The sequence below is a fragment of the Eptesicus fuscus genome, chromosome 2, assembly GCF_027574615.1.
Source record: "Eptesicus fuscus isolate TK198812 chromosome 2, DD_ASM_mEF_20220401, whole genome shotgun sequence".
Taxonomy (NCBI): Eukaryota; Metazoa; Chordata; class Mammalia; order Chiroptera; family Vespertilionidae; genus Eptesicus; species Eptesicus fuscus.
In genome coordinates this window covers 8,801,240-8,818,387 of record NC_072474.1, presented here as the reverse complement: position 1 = coordinate 8,818,387, position 17,148 = coordinate 8,801,240, and the positions used below count along the sequence as shown (strand labels likewise).

General features: G+C 41.3%; 1 pseudogene; it reads right to left on the bottom strand.

The window, feature by feature from the left end:
- Positions 1–10,187: 10,187 nt before the first annotated feature.
- Positions 10,188–10,563, bottom strand: LOC114229482 (60S ribosomal protein L31-like; annotated as a pseudogene).
- Between the last annotated feature and the right edge of the window lie 6,585 nt (positions 10,564–17,148).

The following is a 17,148-nucleotide window of genomic DNA, read 5'->3' as shown; positions in this document are numbered from 1 at the left end:
TCTGCAAACAGTAGTGTTACCTCCTCCTTTGTTGTCTGCAGTGAGAATACAGGAAATTAGAGCCACAGAGAAAAAGCAAGAATCCTTCCTGGATGCAGCCGAGAGCTTGAGAGGAAAATCCCTGCTCCCAACACAAAGCCCTTCTCTTCCCCACCTCCCTCTGCCCGGCTCCTGGGGCTGCTCTGTGGGCTTGGTGAGTCAGGAGCGCCCCTGGTGTTCTTACTGTCCCCTTCAGGTCTTGAGCGCCCCCTGGTGTCCTGATCGCCCCCTGGTGGTCTCAGCCTCTCCTGCAGAGAGGTTTGTGTGTGAGCTCACACTGACTTTCCCTCACTGTGTCTCTGGCACACTGTGTCCTCCGCTCTCAGGCTGTTCAGTGTTAAGTAAACTTGGCTCTTGGAGGTGTCCCTGGTGACTCTGAGTGGGGATTTCAGTGTCGGGTTATAGTTTGTATCTTCATCAGTTCATATAATCCCGACCTACTCCAGCCCTTTTCCTGGGGGCTGGCGGATCCAGTGCACACTATGGCTCCTTAAAGAGAATCCAGAGACAGTGCAGGTGAGGGAAAGGGTCTGGGAGGGCTTCACCAGTCCTGGGCCCGACTCCTGCAGCTGGACAGGACACCTGGGGACAAGGAGCATCAGTCCCTGTCAGTCACGTGCAGTCACAACCATCCCTTGACCCCTGTCTGACACCTGAGTCCCTCACATGGCAGGGGGGCGGGGGGGCGCTGTCACCAGGCACAGGAGAAGACCCAGCAGTCTCATCTTCTTCTGGACCACAGCTCTGCCTTCCCAGAGACCTCAGCCCTGTGAGAGGAGAAAGCTGTGAGCCTGCTCAGCCCTGGAGAGGATTTACCTTGCAGCTTGAAAAGATATTTGCATGTGGGGAGCTTTGTTCCCATAAGCAGGGAGGGACTGAGGTCAGTCTGACATGTCCTTCTGGTTCCTGTGCACATTCCTTCTCCTGTACTCAGTGGTGTGGGTCTGGGATGGGAGGGCACTTGGGGTATTGGCACCTTGGAGTAAGGTCAATGGATAGCCCCATCTTTCTAAGTTTAAAAATAAATGCTGCACTAGATGAGTGGGTCACACTATTTTAATCTTAAGGATCATGCCTTTCGCTGATAAAATGGATTAATATGATATAAAAAAAATATTGCCAAGTGCAAAGAAACATTAAATAGGTTCAATATAGTAAGATTGGATAATCATAATCTCTCTATATAAAAGGCTAACATGCAAAGTGTCCTCTTGGGAGTTTGACCGGGAGTTCAATCGCTTGCTATGACATGTGCTGACCACCAGGGGGTGGTGTGGAATGAAGGAAGGTCCCAGCTGGCAGCTGGGGAAAGGAGACCCCAGCAGGCAGCTGGAAGGAAAGCCCCGGCTAGCAGCTGGAAGGCCCCAATCAGTCCTGATCTCTGGCCAGGCCTAGGGACCCTACCCGTGTACGAATTTTGTGCACCAGGCCTCTAGTTTCATATACTAGCAAAATAACATTATAATGTCAATTTTGATATAAAAATAATTGTAAAGTAAAAAAAATCCTTCCCTAGACCTAATTGAGGTCCCTGGGCCTACAGGTAACAGCGCCGGGGCTGCCTCTATCTCTGTCCAGCTCCAGGGAACAGGCCATGCTGGTGAGGATCTGCCTCCCATGAGTCCAGCTCAGGCCATGAAGCAGAGACAGGTTTACACTCTGTGTCCCTTCTCTCCCCTCACTTCTCCCAGGCAGTGCAGCCCCTCACACAGGTGAGCAGCTCAGGAAGGTCTCCCTGGTCCTTGACCACAAACAGGCTCTGAGACTCTGGAATCATCTTCTCCCAGAGGGACATGGGCACTTAATCTGGACCAGCAGGTGCTCTGACATGGGTGTGGACACGTACCTGATCCTGGTCACAGAGAGTCATTTTGGGAACCGCCCTCCCAGCGTCCTCCTGCGAGGAAGGGATTCCAGGAAGGGAGCTGTGAGCTCATGATGGGCTAAGAGTACCGATGGAGGGAGAATCAAAGTCCAAAGCAGTTGTATCTTGTGTTAAATCACTTAACTGACATTTACCTAATAATGAGATATCAGAAGAAACGGGTTTTGAACTTTCCTGAAGAGACCTGATCGTGTGTGTTAACAACAAAGGTGGTCATGAAATTCCGGGTAGTCTCTGAGCTCCGTTGAACTCACTCATCAGCTAAGTCAGGGACAGGGGCCACCTGCGTCATGAAGCACATTGGAATTAGGTCAAGGACAACCTCATTTGAGCAGAAGAAGAAATGTTGGACTAGATGAGTTGGTTACATTGGCAAATTCTCATTCATCTTCAAGTAAATTTCATAGGGATTAGCATTTGTTCAGTTTCTGAAATCCAACACTTACACATATCTACAATTACCAAATGTTTATCATTGTCATCTTATATGCTAATTATGTTCACTTGGTGTAAATAATTTTGAAAAGCACAGCGCCATTTATTCTGTCACATTGTCTTCATTTATGAGGTTGCTTTGATATGAGTAACTGCTTCCCAAATACAGGAAAAAGGGAGACCCTTGATTCTTGATGTTGGAAACCTTTTATTATGTTACAACACACTGCACAAACTCTTACCTTATGCAAGCCCACAGCATATTGCAGGGACCTCAAACTAATCACAAGAGAAATTATCATGTTTTAAGAGGGAGAAAATGATAGAAATAAAAACAGTGATCATGCATGTGTACCACTGTGAATCCTTTTTAAAAAATATATATTTTATTGATTTTTTACAGAGAGAAAGGGAGAGGGATAGAGAGTTAGAAACATCGATGAGAGAGAAACATCAATCCACTGCCTCCTGACACCCCCTACTGGGGATGGGCCTGCAACCAAGGTATATGCCCTTGACCAGAATCAAACCTGGGACCCTTCAGTCCACAGGCCGACGCTCTATCCTCTGAGCCAAACCGGTTAGGGCCCACTGTGAATCTTTAATGTGTTGAAATGATATGGCAGCCTGTTAAGTGAAAGGATTTCTCAATCTAGTGTTATCAGTGATGTTGGGGTTCAGAGTGAGGGAAATTTGGAAATTCCTAGGATACATTTTCTCACAGGAAAGAGAACTTCAACCCTGTCAGGAAACCCTTACCCCCAGGTCCCCTCTGCCCTGTCCTGGTGTTCACTGTGGTCAGAGGGTGCTGGACTCTCCCCCACAACATACAACATCCTTGATGTGTAATGCACACATTCTCCCATCAGGCACATGATTCGGTGATATTTCTGGATGTCAACTGGTATTTGTATTTTAGAATCTAGTAGTGTCTAAGCTGGTCTCATTTGGAGTTCCTGACATCTAAGTCTGGCTGCTACTATCACCGGCCAACATTGCCTTTTATCTCTAGATGATCACTAGGACCCCCTACCCATCAGTGGAAGACTATGACTGATCCATCATAATTTACAGAATGTATTTAATAGCATGGCATCATATTTTCTTTCTGCTTCCTTTTCTCTGTTCCTGTAAAGTGTTTTCTGGATGCAGGTGTTATAGTGGAGCTTACACATGTCCTCTAAGATCCAGAGACTGAGACTTCATGATTTTATCACAGTGTGGTGGACAGGGACGTGCACCAACTAGATTTTTGGCTATATTAGTTTCCTATGGCTGCTGAAACAAATGACCACAAGCTTAGTGGTTTAAAGCTACACAAATTTATCTTTTTGTTGTTGTTGTTGTTGTAGTTCTAGAGATTCGAAATCCAAAACCAGTTTCACTGGGCTAAAGATAAGATACAGGGGAAAATCTGTTTTCTTACCTTTTTCAGCTTCTAGTGGTCACCTGTATCCCTGGCTTATGCTCATTTTCTCCATCTTTGAATCATACCATGTTAATCTTTGCTTTCATCATCACGTCTTTCTCCTCTGACTCTAACTCCTCCTGCATCCTTCTTCTAAGAACCACAGTGATTACACCAGCCCCCCTGCCTCCTGCTCCTTCTCCCAATAATCCAAGATATATGCAAAGTCTTTTTTTTTTTTTTTTTTTACCATACTGGTTAACATTCATAGGTTCCATTAGGACCTGGACACATTTGGAGGCTATTATTCAATCTACCATTCTTGTCTATTTTCAGTGTCTGCCTTTGCTGCATGGAACCACTTTACCTCAAGTCATACCCTCTCTGGGCACTTGTGTCTGGTGGCTGAATGAAACAGGTATAAATTGTAGGAAATGGACCTCTGTGATCTAACTCCAGCATGGTAGGCTTTTGATGGGATTTACTGAATTTCTCAGGACAAACAGAAAGTAGGGAGGAGGGAAGAGGAACAAAGAACTGTGCACCTGGGCCAGTATCATGGTGGAAAGCCCTGAGGCATCTGCCTCAGCTAGACAGGGGGAGGTGGAGGCAGCTGGAAAGGCCTCAGCCCAATATTTTAAAAGGCCCAATGGGAGACAGCAAGACCTAGGAACCTATGAGGAAACAGGTGACCCCATAGTGCTCAGCCAATGAGGAACCGGAGGAGGGACTAAATACATAGCCTGTGTTCCCTGCACCAGGTGTGCCTGTACAATGGGATGGACACCCACTCTCGAGAACATATAAAAAGTCTCATTTTCCCCAAACTTCTGTCTTCGAGTCCATTATTTGAATTCAGACAGGTGAGCATTTTCTCACACAAATGCCTGGCCATTTTGGCTCAGCCCAGGCTATTCTGAATGGAAATACTTGCTCCTGGGCTTCCTGCCAAGTGGCTGAGGCTTTGCTGGATCTGTGTCATAGTTTAATTTCTTCCTCGCCCCAATCCTATTTTTTTCTCCTTTCCTTTCATAGATGTTGATCTTTAATCAACATCTTATACCTCCAACCCTGGTCCATTTGCTGCTGAAGAACTCAAGTTGCTGGCAGTTAGTGCTGAGCGTAGGCTGGAAAAACAGTGGATAAGATGTTTTTTTTTTATAGCTGGATCATTCATTACCTGGCAGACAATGAAGAGCTCAAACAGCCCCTGGCAAAGTGATGGCTCATTGTTAAGCTTTCACCCTTAGTGAGCTGGGAGGTAAACTAGTTGAAGGTAATGTATTAGTAGATAAAATATATTAGGTATTTGAGATTTACAGATTAAAGACCTAATATACTTATATACAGATAACAAGATTGGATGGGCATTACTAAGTTCTTGGCCTGATAACTCTTTTTGTAAATAACATTTTATTGGAATACAGCAAATGGCCATTCATTTATATATTGTTTATGGCTACTTTGACACTATAATGGCAGAGTTGAGTAGCTGCCACAGAAACTATGTGACCCACAAAGTCATATACAAGAATATTTACAATCTTGTCTTTTACAAAAAAAGTTTGGCAAGTCCTAGTTGGTTGCTGGAGTGGTAGCCCCTATTATAGTCTATTTAATTTACCTGGCCCCTGAAAAAAACAACAATGGATTTTGGAGAATAACTATAGACTACCACAGCTCAGATAAATAATTGCACTCAGTGTACTTAATGAACTTTTTCTAGGGTACATTAATTTGGCTACAGATATGTGTTCAGTGGCCACAAAGTTGGAAAATGCATTATTTTCTAATCCAGAAAAGAGAATAAGAAGCAGTTCAGATTCCTATGAAATGGATAATAATATTCATTTATAGATTTGTCCTAGGGCTCTTTTAGTCTCCGGCTTTCTGTCATAATATATTCTGAGGAGATATGGACAATCTTGACATTCTGCGCTACATTACTTTAACCAATTACTTTGATGACATTATGTTGGGTTGGATTTGCAAGAGACAGCTAGCACAGTGGAAGTACTGGTACAACATGTGATCTTGAGTGCGGGAGACAAATCCTACAAAAAGTGAAGTGCCTGCAACATCTATCAATATTTTAGGGGTCAGTGTTGTGCCTGGGTAGGTCCTCCAATGTAAAAGAAAAATTATTTCATCTTATATCTCCTACATTAAAATGGAAGCACAATATTGGTGGGCCCCTGACTTCTGGAGGCAGCATAATTCTATACCTCAGGATACTTCTCTGGCCCACGATACTTCTCTGGCTGGCTACTTTATATGGGATCTACATTAGAAAATAGCTCACCAACAGGTCCAGGCTGTGATGCATGCACCTCTGCCACTTGGGCCCTACAATTTGGCAGAATCTATGGTATTAAAGGTGTTGGTGAGCAAAGATGCTGCATGGAATTTGTGGCAAACACCACTGGGGAAAAATCATAGTATTAACCCCTTGAGTTCTAAAGCAAGGCCATACCATTTTCAGTGGAGAATTATGTGTTTTTTAATGTGCTCCTGGTCCTGCCTGGCCATGGAGCATCAAGGGACTATCTTATCTATATATTCCTGTGAGGAACTGGATTCTGTCAATTTCCCCAAATTATAAAAGATCAGACAGGCTCAGCAACAGCACATTGCAAGATGGAAGTGGTACATTTGGGAGCAAGTACAAGCATGACTGGATGGCACAAACAAGCTTCACGAGCAGGTACCGCAGATGACTGTAGCATAGTTGTGTCAGTGCCCTTCCCTCAGCTCATGCCTGTGATTCCATGGGGGATTCTTTACGATTACCTGAAGGGGAAGAAAAAACCCTCAAGCTTGGTTTATGGATGGGTCAGCTCAGTATGTAAATGAAACTAAAAAATGGCCTCACTCAAAGGAGGCCTTGAAAGACAAGGTCCTGGGAACCATTGTCGGTCCTATTCTTTGCACAAATGCATTTCTTCCTATCTCACTGGTGCATTTTTTTTCTCCTAACCATCCTCTTGCCTCATCATATTTTATAACCATTAACCTTTCAAATAATTTTATGGAATCCATGTACTTATCTCTTTTAAGAATGATTACCCATAACTTTGTCAAGTTTCCCCATTTTTAGAGAGAAGGAACCTTATTCAACATGTGGATTAGTTACTTTTTTACCCAAGAACTGTATATCATTGCCACAGCTCATGATCCTACCACTATAATTTGCTTCTTGAGAAATGAGTCAGTTTCACAAGACTTGGCTACTTCAGGGTTTTATCTCTATGGTGATTAAAGAATAATATTAAATTCAAACCAAGAAGTTTTATTAAACACAATAACCTATTAAGAGAAAAGGAAATTGTTTAGGTTGTGTTTTTATGGTAAAAGGAAATGATTTTTTGAAAGACAAAACAGGTTGGAACTTCATGATTAGACTTTCATAGACAAAAGATAAGTGCAGAGAGAAAGAAAGGAGACTATTTATAGAGAAACTGGGCCTTAAGATCAGGTAGAAACCTGGAGGATGAAGCTACTTATATTCTTGGCCCTTCTACATGGGCAATGTGGAAGAAATTCTCCTTAAACAAGTATGTGTCTTTTCTGTTGTTAATTATTTTCTGGAATTTTCTTTCAAGCCTGACTTGAAAATACTGTGATATGTGTTTTCTTGTCGAGCATATTTTGTTTGATCAGAGATAATTCGAGCCAGATTATTATTGTTATTTTGCTCTACCACAGAACATTTCCCCCATAAATTGTTCTGGGCTGCAAACATTGCACAGCTCCCCCGCTGCCTGGAGGCAGGATGCCTTGGGACAGAGGGAGGTGGAGTGGGTCATTGAACAATGGGCCGGTTGGAGTTCAGAGGGAGGTGGAGGTTCAAGCTCCGGCCAAGCGTGCCCAGGCGTTGCACCTGTGCCCTGAGTTCCTTGGAAGCGGCTGAAACAGCTTTTGTAACCTTTGGGGTGTCATTGTAACTGTCCTAACTCCCTCTTGTGGTTTCCGAGTATAAATTTGCGGTAACACCTGAGGTCTGCACTGCGGTTCGGCCTTCACCGCGGTAGAGTGCTGCAGCTGCAGTCACTGGCCAGTTTATTAAAGGCTCATACATTTTGATCTCTGTCTCTGGTGATCAAAGACAGATGGTCGCCCCATAACAAAACGTGTACAAGAAAACTACTTGAAGAAAGTTTCTCACAAAATATATAAAATTAACAATTCACTGGAATTCAAGAATTTGCCAGAACTCAGAAGCAGCTCTGGAATTCAACAGGTTTCCACTAGATGGCAAGCTTCCTCTTTCAGTTTCTCAGAGGCAGCAAGCTAAAAGGTGGTTACTATATCAGACCCACATCTCTGCATGAGGCAGCTGCACTTGGTATAAAAAAATGATAAAACACTGTTCACAAATTTAGTCAAATTTAGAATCAAGTTATTTAAACTTCAGTTAAAAGTTTTATTTGTAGAATATATATTCATTCATTTGTTGACAAACACCAAAGAGCCTCATAGGTGCTTTTAATACTTTGTCTCATTTACTCCCCTCCCCAACAATGACATTAGGTATTTTTATTAGTCTCATTTTAGAGATTGGGAAACAGGTTTAGAGAGATTAAATAATTTATTATCCCCAAATAAACTGTCTAGTTTTAAACTTAGATAGTTTGATTCAGAGCTTATTCTCTTAATCACTACATCTTAGTATTTCTCTTAAATAAATTATAATAAATCAACTTAAAGCATTTAGCACAGTGTTTGACATGTAATGTTCAAAAATATTAGTTACTAGAGGCCTGGAGCACGAATTCGTGCACTGGTGGGGTCCAGCTGGCCCACCCCAATGGGGAGTATTGGGGCTGGCTGGCTGGGGTTGGGGGCTGATTGGGGGTGTGGCCGTCTGGGGTGAGGGGCTGCGGGCATTCAGGTCATTCCACTGTTCAGTTGATTTGCATATCATCCTTTTATTATATAGCACTATTTTCTTCTCTGTAGTAGACATTAACAGGGTTTGGGGGCTAAGAAAAATACTTTTCTTCTCACCTTCAAAGTTCTTCTGGGTGGGCTAATAAATTAACAGAGACAAATTAACAGGAGAAAAATCAAATTTTAATACATGCACATAAGGAATTCACATATGCATGGAAATGCCACAGATAGTGAGGCAGCATTAAGTATATAAGACATTTTGGACAAAGGATAGAGGTGGGGAGTGGGATATTAGATTTCAGAAGTGAAAATTGGAGATTTGCAGGTAGTTGAAGAAGGGTGGAACACACCTGGCAGGCAAATTCCTGACAACTCAGAAACAATTGGACACGGGATATTGAGCTAACAGGCCCCAGCCTAAAGCCCTACTATTTACCATACTTAATCCAAATTAGCCTAAGGCAACATCCCAAGATTTCCTTCCTAGAGTAAACCTTTCCATCTAAATCTCTTAGGCAGGGGAGGGTTAAAGGTTCTTTCTGAGCCTTTTTTCCCCCCTGAATATACAGCTTAAAATCAATATCCCAGAAGGCAGCTTCAGCATGGCCAAACTTTTGTCCCCTTCAAGAGTTAAACCTTCTAGCTGAAGCCGGTTTGGCTCAGTGGATAGAGCGTTGGCCTGCGGACTGAAGGGTCCCGGGTTCAATTCCGGTCAAGGGCATGTACATTGGTTGCAGGCTTATCGATGTTTCTAACTCTCTATCCCTCTCCCTGCCTCTCTGTAAAAAATCGATAAAATATAATTTTTCTAAAAAAAAGAGAGTTAAACCTTCTGGTATAATCTTATTATAAAGAAATACAAATGATTGCAAAGCACTGTATTTGAGCAAATAATGTCCGGACAATGTTGCCTATTTACTATGTAAGACAACAAATGACATGAAATTCTACAAATGTGCCTCAGAGAAAGACAAAGGTAGAAATGATACCATTGTAATTAGCTAATTATTAATGATAGGAAAGGAGCAAAGCGAAGGCTGGATATTATAGGTACATTCCCTGCAAAACAGTGTGGGGAGGGGACTGGACAAAGGGAAGATAGACTCATGCCCCACAATGTTGGTATGCCATAGGAAAGATACTCACCTGTCAATCACACCTGGGAACAGAGATGGTTGGCCAGAATAGGCCTGGCCACTCCAAGGGTAGGAAGATTTGAGATACATAAATCCCTAAACAAAGGAGTTCGCTCTCTTGTGCTCTTGGCTCTCTTGGTATTCGTGTGACTAGTGTGACTCTGGGACTCCTTTGCTCCCGCTTCCTTGCATTCACCCACATGGACCCCCACACACAAGGGACTAATGGACTGCAACTAGCTTGATGCTGAGCTAGACACAGCTCCAACATGGAAAGGAAACTGGACATGGACTTTGCTTCTAGCTTTATTGAAACCACAGCTACACTTCTATGGCTGGACTAAGGGAAATTGGACTTTTTGGGCAGTTTTATAACTTTATTTGACAGCAGTTAGTTCTCACCCACATTAACTGTTCGTAGATTTTTGAAAGTGGTGGCAGGTATGTAGGTGACCAACATTTAGAGCTTGTTTGGTGAATCTTCATCCTCATTATGTGTTCTGGAGAAGCATACCTTTACACTATGGGACATTCCTTATTCCTTTGGCCCAGACAGCTTAGTTGAGCCTGGTGTCAAAGCACACATCTGGAGCTGCCATCTCCTTCCTGGCAAATTTCCAGATCTCTTTGAGTGCCTGAAGGGCACACTTTTTGAAACCCACTCTATGGATGTGCATGTGAAGGTTGATGGTATATTCTCTGGTCACTACCTCGTTGATGGCAGAATGTCCCTTCTTCTTCTCATCGCCCTTCTTTGTGGGAGTCATTACTGCCAGGCCTAAGTTGGAAAGCTCTCAGTTTTAATTTTAGTAAATATCAAAATTCCCTCCAATTGGTTATATTAAGTTTACTGCATCTTTCATATTTTAAAATAATTTTTAATCTCAGAAAAATCCCTATCAATTAAAAACAAAAACCAAGTATTCATAAAAGGAGTATAATTCACATGTTATATTATGGTATCCCCAAATGTAATATAGCAATGATTCCTAAGTCAGCCAGCATCTGAAACAGCACTTGTCATAAGAACTGCTGAAATCAGAAAGGAGTCCTAGGTGGACCTTTCTTAAACTTGCTCAGGAAAATTAGATTCCAAGGATCTCTGTTGCCATCTGGTGGCAACTCCCCATTGGTGAAACCTCCTGTGACACAATTTCTTTCTTTTTTAAAAAATAATTCTTTATTGTTGAAGTATTACATATGTCCCCCTTCCCCCCTCATTGACCCCTTTCAGCCCACCCTTTCCCCCACCCCTGCCCCAGCACCCTATTGTCTGTGTCCATGGGTTATGCTTCTATGTATACAAGATCTTTGGTTGATTATCTCCCACCCACCCACCTTACCCTACCTTCCCTCTGAGATTCCGAACTCTGTTCCATGCTTCCCTGTCTCTGGATCCACTCCGTTCATCAGTTTATTTTGTTACTTAGATTCTGCATATGAGTGCAATCATGTGATACTTGTCTTTCTCTGACTGACTTATTTCACTTTGCATGATACTCTCCAGGTCCCTTCATGCTGTCTCAAAGGGTAAGAAATGCTTCTTTTTTTTTTTTTTTACTGCTGCATAGTATTCTATGGTGTAAATGTACCACAGCTTTTTTATCCACTTATCTACCAATGGACACTTGGGCTATTTGCAGATTTTTTTTTTTTAAATATATTTTATTGATTTTTTTACAGAGAGGAAGAGAGAGGGATAGAGAGCTAGAAACATCGATAATAGAGAAACATCGATCAGCTGCCTCTTGCACAACCCCTACTGGGGATGTGCCCGCAACCAAGGTACATGCCCTTGACCGGAATCGAACCTGGGACCTTTCAGTCCACAGGCCGATGCTCTATCCACTGAGCCAAACCGGTTTTGGCTATTTGCAGATTTTAGCTATTGTAAATTGTGCTGCTATGAACATAGGGGTGCATACATTCTTTCTGATTGGTGCTTCGGGTTTCTTAGGATATATTCCTAGAAGTGGGATCACTGGGTCAAATGGCAGTTCCATGTGGTTAAATAGTGCCTAAGGTATATCTCTGGTAATGTCGTTTGAAATGTTAGATTTAACATTTAACAAGTATATTATTAAAATAACATACTTATTAAACTGGGAGACATCGCTAATATGTCAAACGATAGAGTTAAAATTTAAGTGATCCTGATTAGCTGGAATGGGAGATGTAAGGTTAAATGTAAGAAAGTGAAATTTCCCAACACTAAGAATAAAATGCTGTAATTAGGTTTAAAAACTGTAACAAGCCAAAACCGGTTTGGCTCAGTGGATAGAGTGTCGGCCTGTGGACTGAAGGGTCCCAGGTTCGATTCCGGTCAGGGGCATGTACCTTGGTTGCAGGCACATCTCCAGTAGGGGTTGTGCAAGAGGCAGCTGATCGATGTCTCTCTATCATCGATGTTTCTAACTCTCTATCCCTCTCTCTACCTCTCTGTAAAAAATCAATAAAATATATTTTAAAAAAATAAAATAAAAACTATAACAAAATCCCTGTGGGCAATATATTACATTGAAAACATCTTATGGTTATTGTTGGCTGTAAAGTTAAGTCAATAGTGTGATGCAGTTGAAAAATAAAGTAGTAATGCAATCACTGGTCTTATCACAAGGAAATAAGAGTCTCCCTTCCCTGTAAAACAATCTGGTAGTGTTTAGTTCTGGGCATCACTTTTTAAAAATGACTTTTGCCAACTGGAGTGTATCCAGAGAAAAGTGAGCTGAAGCCACATCATACAAGGTATAGTTGAAATAATGGAAAAATGTGTATAATGGAGGAGACAAACTTACATTGACTTGAGTCTCTCTTTAAATAGCTGAAAGATTGTCACATAGAAGACTTACATTTATTCCAGAAAGCCTCAGAGGCAGAACTAGAAGCCCAAGAGAGTGTTGGAGAGCGTGGGATACTTTGGATAAAGAGTTATCTGAAACTGGAGATGCTGCTTTAGGAGGAAGTTCACCATCACTAGAAGCTCAAATATTCATGCAGAGACTTGTCAACTACTTGTTAGGGACCTAGTAGAAGTTATTCTGTGTTTAATGCTTTCTGCTGATGTTCATGGACATCTTAAAGGAGACAGAGGTACAGTCAACGGTTGGACATAAAGCAGGTGCTTGCAATGAGAAAGAAATAGTGCCAGAAGGAGAAATAATCATAATAAGACACTGCACCAAGTTAAACTTTTGCCCATGCAATCGTTGCAGAGTCAGTCTGCTGGACAGGTGGGAGTGAGGAGAAGGGGAGAGGGATGATGCACGGTGGTGATGAATGTCTTCCACTCATTCGCTTGTTCAACAAAATGCCACATATAAAATCTTATGCTAGGTCCTGGAAATATAAAGATGACTTGGATGTAATTGCTGCCCATTGGAGCTCATAGAGAAGACAGATGTAAAGACAAATAATTCACAACACAACATGGTAAGCGCTTTGGCAGTGGATGGTAGGCAACTGACTAGGGACCAACATTTGGGATAGGCTGATCAGTGAGTTTATAAACATGCCACTTCAAATTGGCAACAAGAAAACCATCGATGATGTTATATTGATTTGTCGTCAACTAAATCATATGCTCAAGAAAGTCTGTTATTGGGTCAGTAGGAAATTTATAGTAAGAGGAACTTTCCTGAACAGTAGTTCATGCAAAACACCTGGGGATTTTATTTGAACTCAAGCTCAGTGTGAGTTTACAGAGTGATATGACAGCCAAAAAAGCCTATGCTATTTTTAAAATGAATTAATAGATATATAGTACCCTGAATAATGAGAATAATGGAAGCAACATCAGACTGTATCTGGCACATATAAAATATAATGATTTAAAGGGAATATTGACATAAAGCAAGATCATTTTTTCAAATGAGATGAAATACAATAGAAGGAACTGAGTGCTTTTTTTTTTTTGGCTTGCAAAAGATATGATTTATGAGGAACCTCATCAAATATTTTAGTGGCACTTAATGTCATGTGGAAGAATGATTAGACTTACACAGTTGTGGCTCCAGATAATTAACTAGAACAAATCAGAGAATTTAGAGAATTTGGAGGGAAGTTTAGGCTCCGCTCCAAGTATATCTGCCTGATAATTGCAAAGGACTGTCTTTTGATCTAATGAGCTCCCTATGTGAGATGGCAGTGATGACCCAACTTTCCAACATGCTTGTATGCACATCCTTTGCCATGTAACTTAGGTGTGCCTCCCATGATGGGAAGGTTGATCTGTGCTGCTTCTTAACTCTGGGCTGAACCATGTGACTTGCTTTGCCAATGGGATGTTAACAGATGTGAAGTAGGCTTGCACGTCGGGGTTTATTTTACCCTACTCCTTTACCAGCACCATGAAAGCATCTTGTTAGACTATTGGAGAATTAGATGTACATGGGTAGGGTGAGTCATCCTAGTCATTCCAGTTGAGGCCTTTCTAACTCAGCTGAGGGCCAACTGACCTTTAGACATCTGAGTTGGATACAACTGAGTCCAGAACTGCCCAGGCAATCCCAGTCTAAATTGCTGACCCATTTATTTATTACTAGAAGCCCGTTGCATGAAGTTTCGTGCAATAGACTTTCCTTCACCTGGCTGCCAGCACCAGTTTTTGTCTGGCCACCCGCCGATCGGAGCGCCTCCTGAAGGCTGAGGGAGGGACTCGGGAGGCGCTCCAATGGGGGGCGGTGGCCAGAGGAAAACTGGTGCCGGCAACCATGCAATCTGCCACCGGCGTCTGCCGCCGGCCCCATGGGTCCTCCCACAGCGCCAGCCCTCTACCCCCTCCCCCCCCGCTCCTACTGCCAGCCAATCAGCCACCCTGAGTCCCGCCCCCGCGCCTCCAGCTGGCCCAATTGTGGGCGTAGTGGAGTGATGCAATTTGCATATTGCCTTTTTATTATGTAGGATAAGCTAAATAAATACTTATAGGTGGTTTGTTTTACACTACTATTGTGGCAATAGATAGTTGACATTACCTATTGGTTGAGCATATTCAAGAAAGGGATGGATGGCCATCAGTCAAGATTGTTATAGGAAAGGATACTGTGTGGACACTTAGACTAAGTACGTTCCAAAGATATTTCCCTCCATAGGGACTACAAGGGTAATACTGTCTTAATATAATGATTAACACTTAATGAACAGTACTATCTGCCAGGCATTATTTTAAGGTTTTACATGTATTATTATTTATTCCTATGAGGTAGTTACTCTCATTATTCTTATTATACTATTGAGGAAACAAGCACAGATCACAAAACTAAGTGGTGGATCTAGGATTGAACCTAAGCATCTGGCTCCAGAAATCACACTTTTATCAGCACACTATGCTCACACTGGCTCACGAACTGTTTAGTATTCCTAAAGCCCATTGGGAAGTGGGCATTTATATCTCCATATATTTATTAAGAGTGGGAGAATTGCCTGGCTGGTATGGCTTAGTGGTTGAGTGTTGACCCATGCACCAAGGGGTCAGGGCACACGCCCGGGTTGTGGGCTTGATCCCCAGCATGGGGCGTGCAGTAGGCAGCTAATTGATGATTCTCTCTCATAAATGTTTCTATCTCTCTTTCCCTCTCCCTTCCTCTCTCTAAAATCAACAAAAACATATTTAAAAAAAGAGTGGGAAAATTAATCACTTCTCTAATGCTTTTTTTTTTATATAGAAAAACTTCCAAAACATGAGTTTTATTAGATAAAATTAAAAAGGGCTCCTTAGAGGTAAAAATGTTGGCAACTACTGCTTTAAGCAGTCTTCCAACCTTAAGTTACATGATTCTTAGGTAGAATTATTCGCTAATATGCAAGGGTCTTCTTTTCTTTAAAATAATAACATAATGAAAAGAATTCCATAAAACTTCCTTAGACTACTGGCTTTATAATAAGTACTTCATAGGACCATTCATGAAGAAAATATTAATTTGTAGGTGATAGTAGAAATGTTCTGCTCACTCACCAAAAAAGACATGTTACAACATAAAGGAAAATTTAAAAGAAAGTTCCTACTAGCCAAATTATGGTAGCATTGTATTCTAATAAAACTTCTTTATTATGCTGTATGTGGAGATAGAATTAGCAATAACTTTCAGTCAGTAAACATATTATGTGAGTATTTGGTTATGTAGATATTTTGGACAACCTGGCTTAATCTTTCATATCTTACTAGATACTATATTAACTATGCTACTTTAATGGTAACAAAATCCATATTTTGATACATTCTCTGCTGCAGAACATAAATATTGAATAGGATTCAATTTCAACTGTTGAAAACCATCTTTTGCAAATCTAATGAATTTATGTAATATGAGTTTAGCAGACAAGCTGTTTATAAAATTGGTCTAAAATTATATATTTTTTGCATTGCTTACTTTTCTAAAATCATATCCATTTTTACACTAAGGAAGTTGGCATCAGGGTTGTAGAATGGAGCTTGTGGCTTATTGCTTTTCAATGTTTATTTCATTTCTTGAAAAAAAGTCACCACTGTTTCAAAATACCTTAATGAAAGTGTTCCCTCACACATTGCAACAAGGAACATATACATTATTTTTCAGTATGTAAAACTATTTCACCTAATGTTTATACAGATATATTCATTTTAAAGTCTAAGCATTTCTCGTGATGATCTGTCAGTTATTCGAACATTCTTGGTGGTGTTGCTTTGGCAGTTTGAATTGGGATATTCTGGACCAAAGCTGATTTAATAATTTTCTCTGGAACTGTTCACAGTCATTCCTTCACACCTGTGGATGGATATTACTATTTGCATAAAGGTAAACTAAGTGAAAAGCAAAAAATTTCATCAATGGGAAATATTACTTATTTGACAACAAATACATACCTGTACCAAGGATAGAAAAACACCTATTACACCATTCTAGACCTATAGTAGAAAATAATAATTGAACTTCGCCTGGCACCCCCATAATTCTGATGTTGGTACGCTTGAAGTTGTCCCAGAGGCTCCTTACACTATCTTCTTATTTTTGGATTCCTTTTTCTTTTTGCTTTTCGGTTGGGTGTTTTTTGCTTCTTCGTATTTCAAATCTTTGACTAGATTCTTGCGATCCTCTAGTCTGCTGTTGGATCTCTGTATATTATTTTTTTATTTCAGTCAGTGTATGCTTAATTTCTAGTTGGTTCTTTTTCATATCCTCAAGGGTCTTGCTAAATTTATCGGCCTTTTCTAGAAAATTCTTGAAAAACCTTATAACTGGTTTTGAACTCTATATCCAGTCATTTGCTTTCCTCCATTTCTTTAATTTGTGACCTGTTTCTTTGTCTCCGCATTTTGGTTGCTTCCCTGAGTTGATAGAGTGGCTTTGTGTGCTAGGTGTCCTATAGGGCCCAGTGGC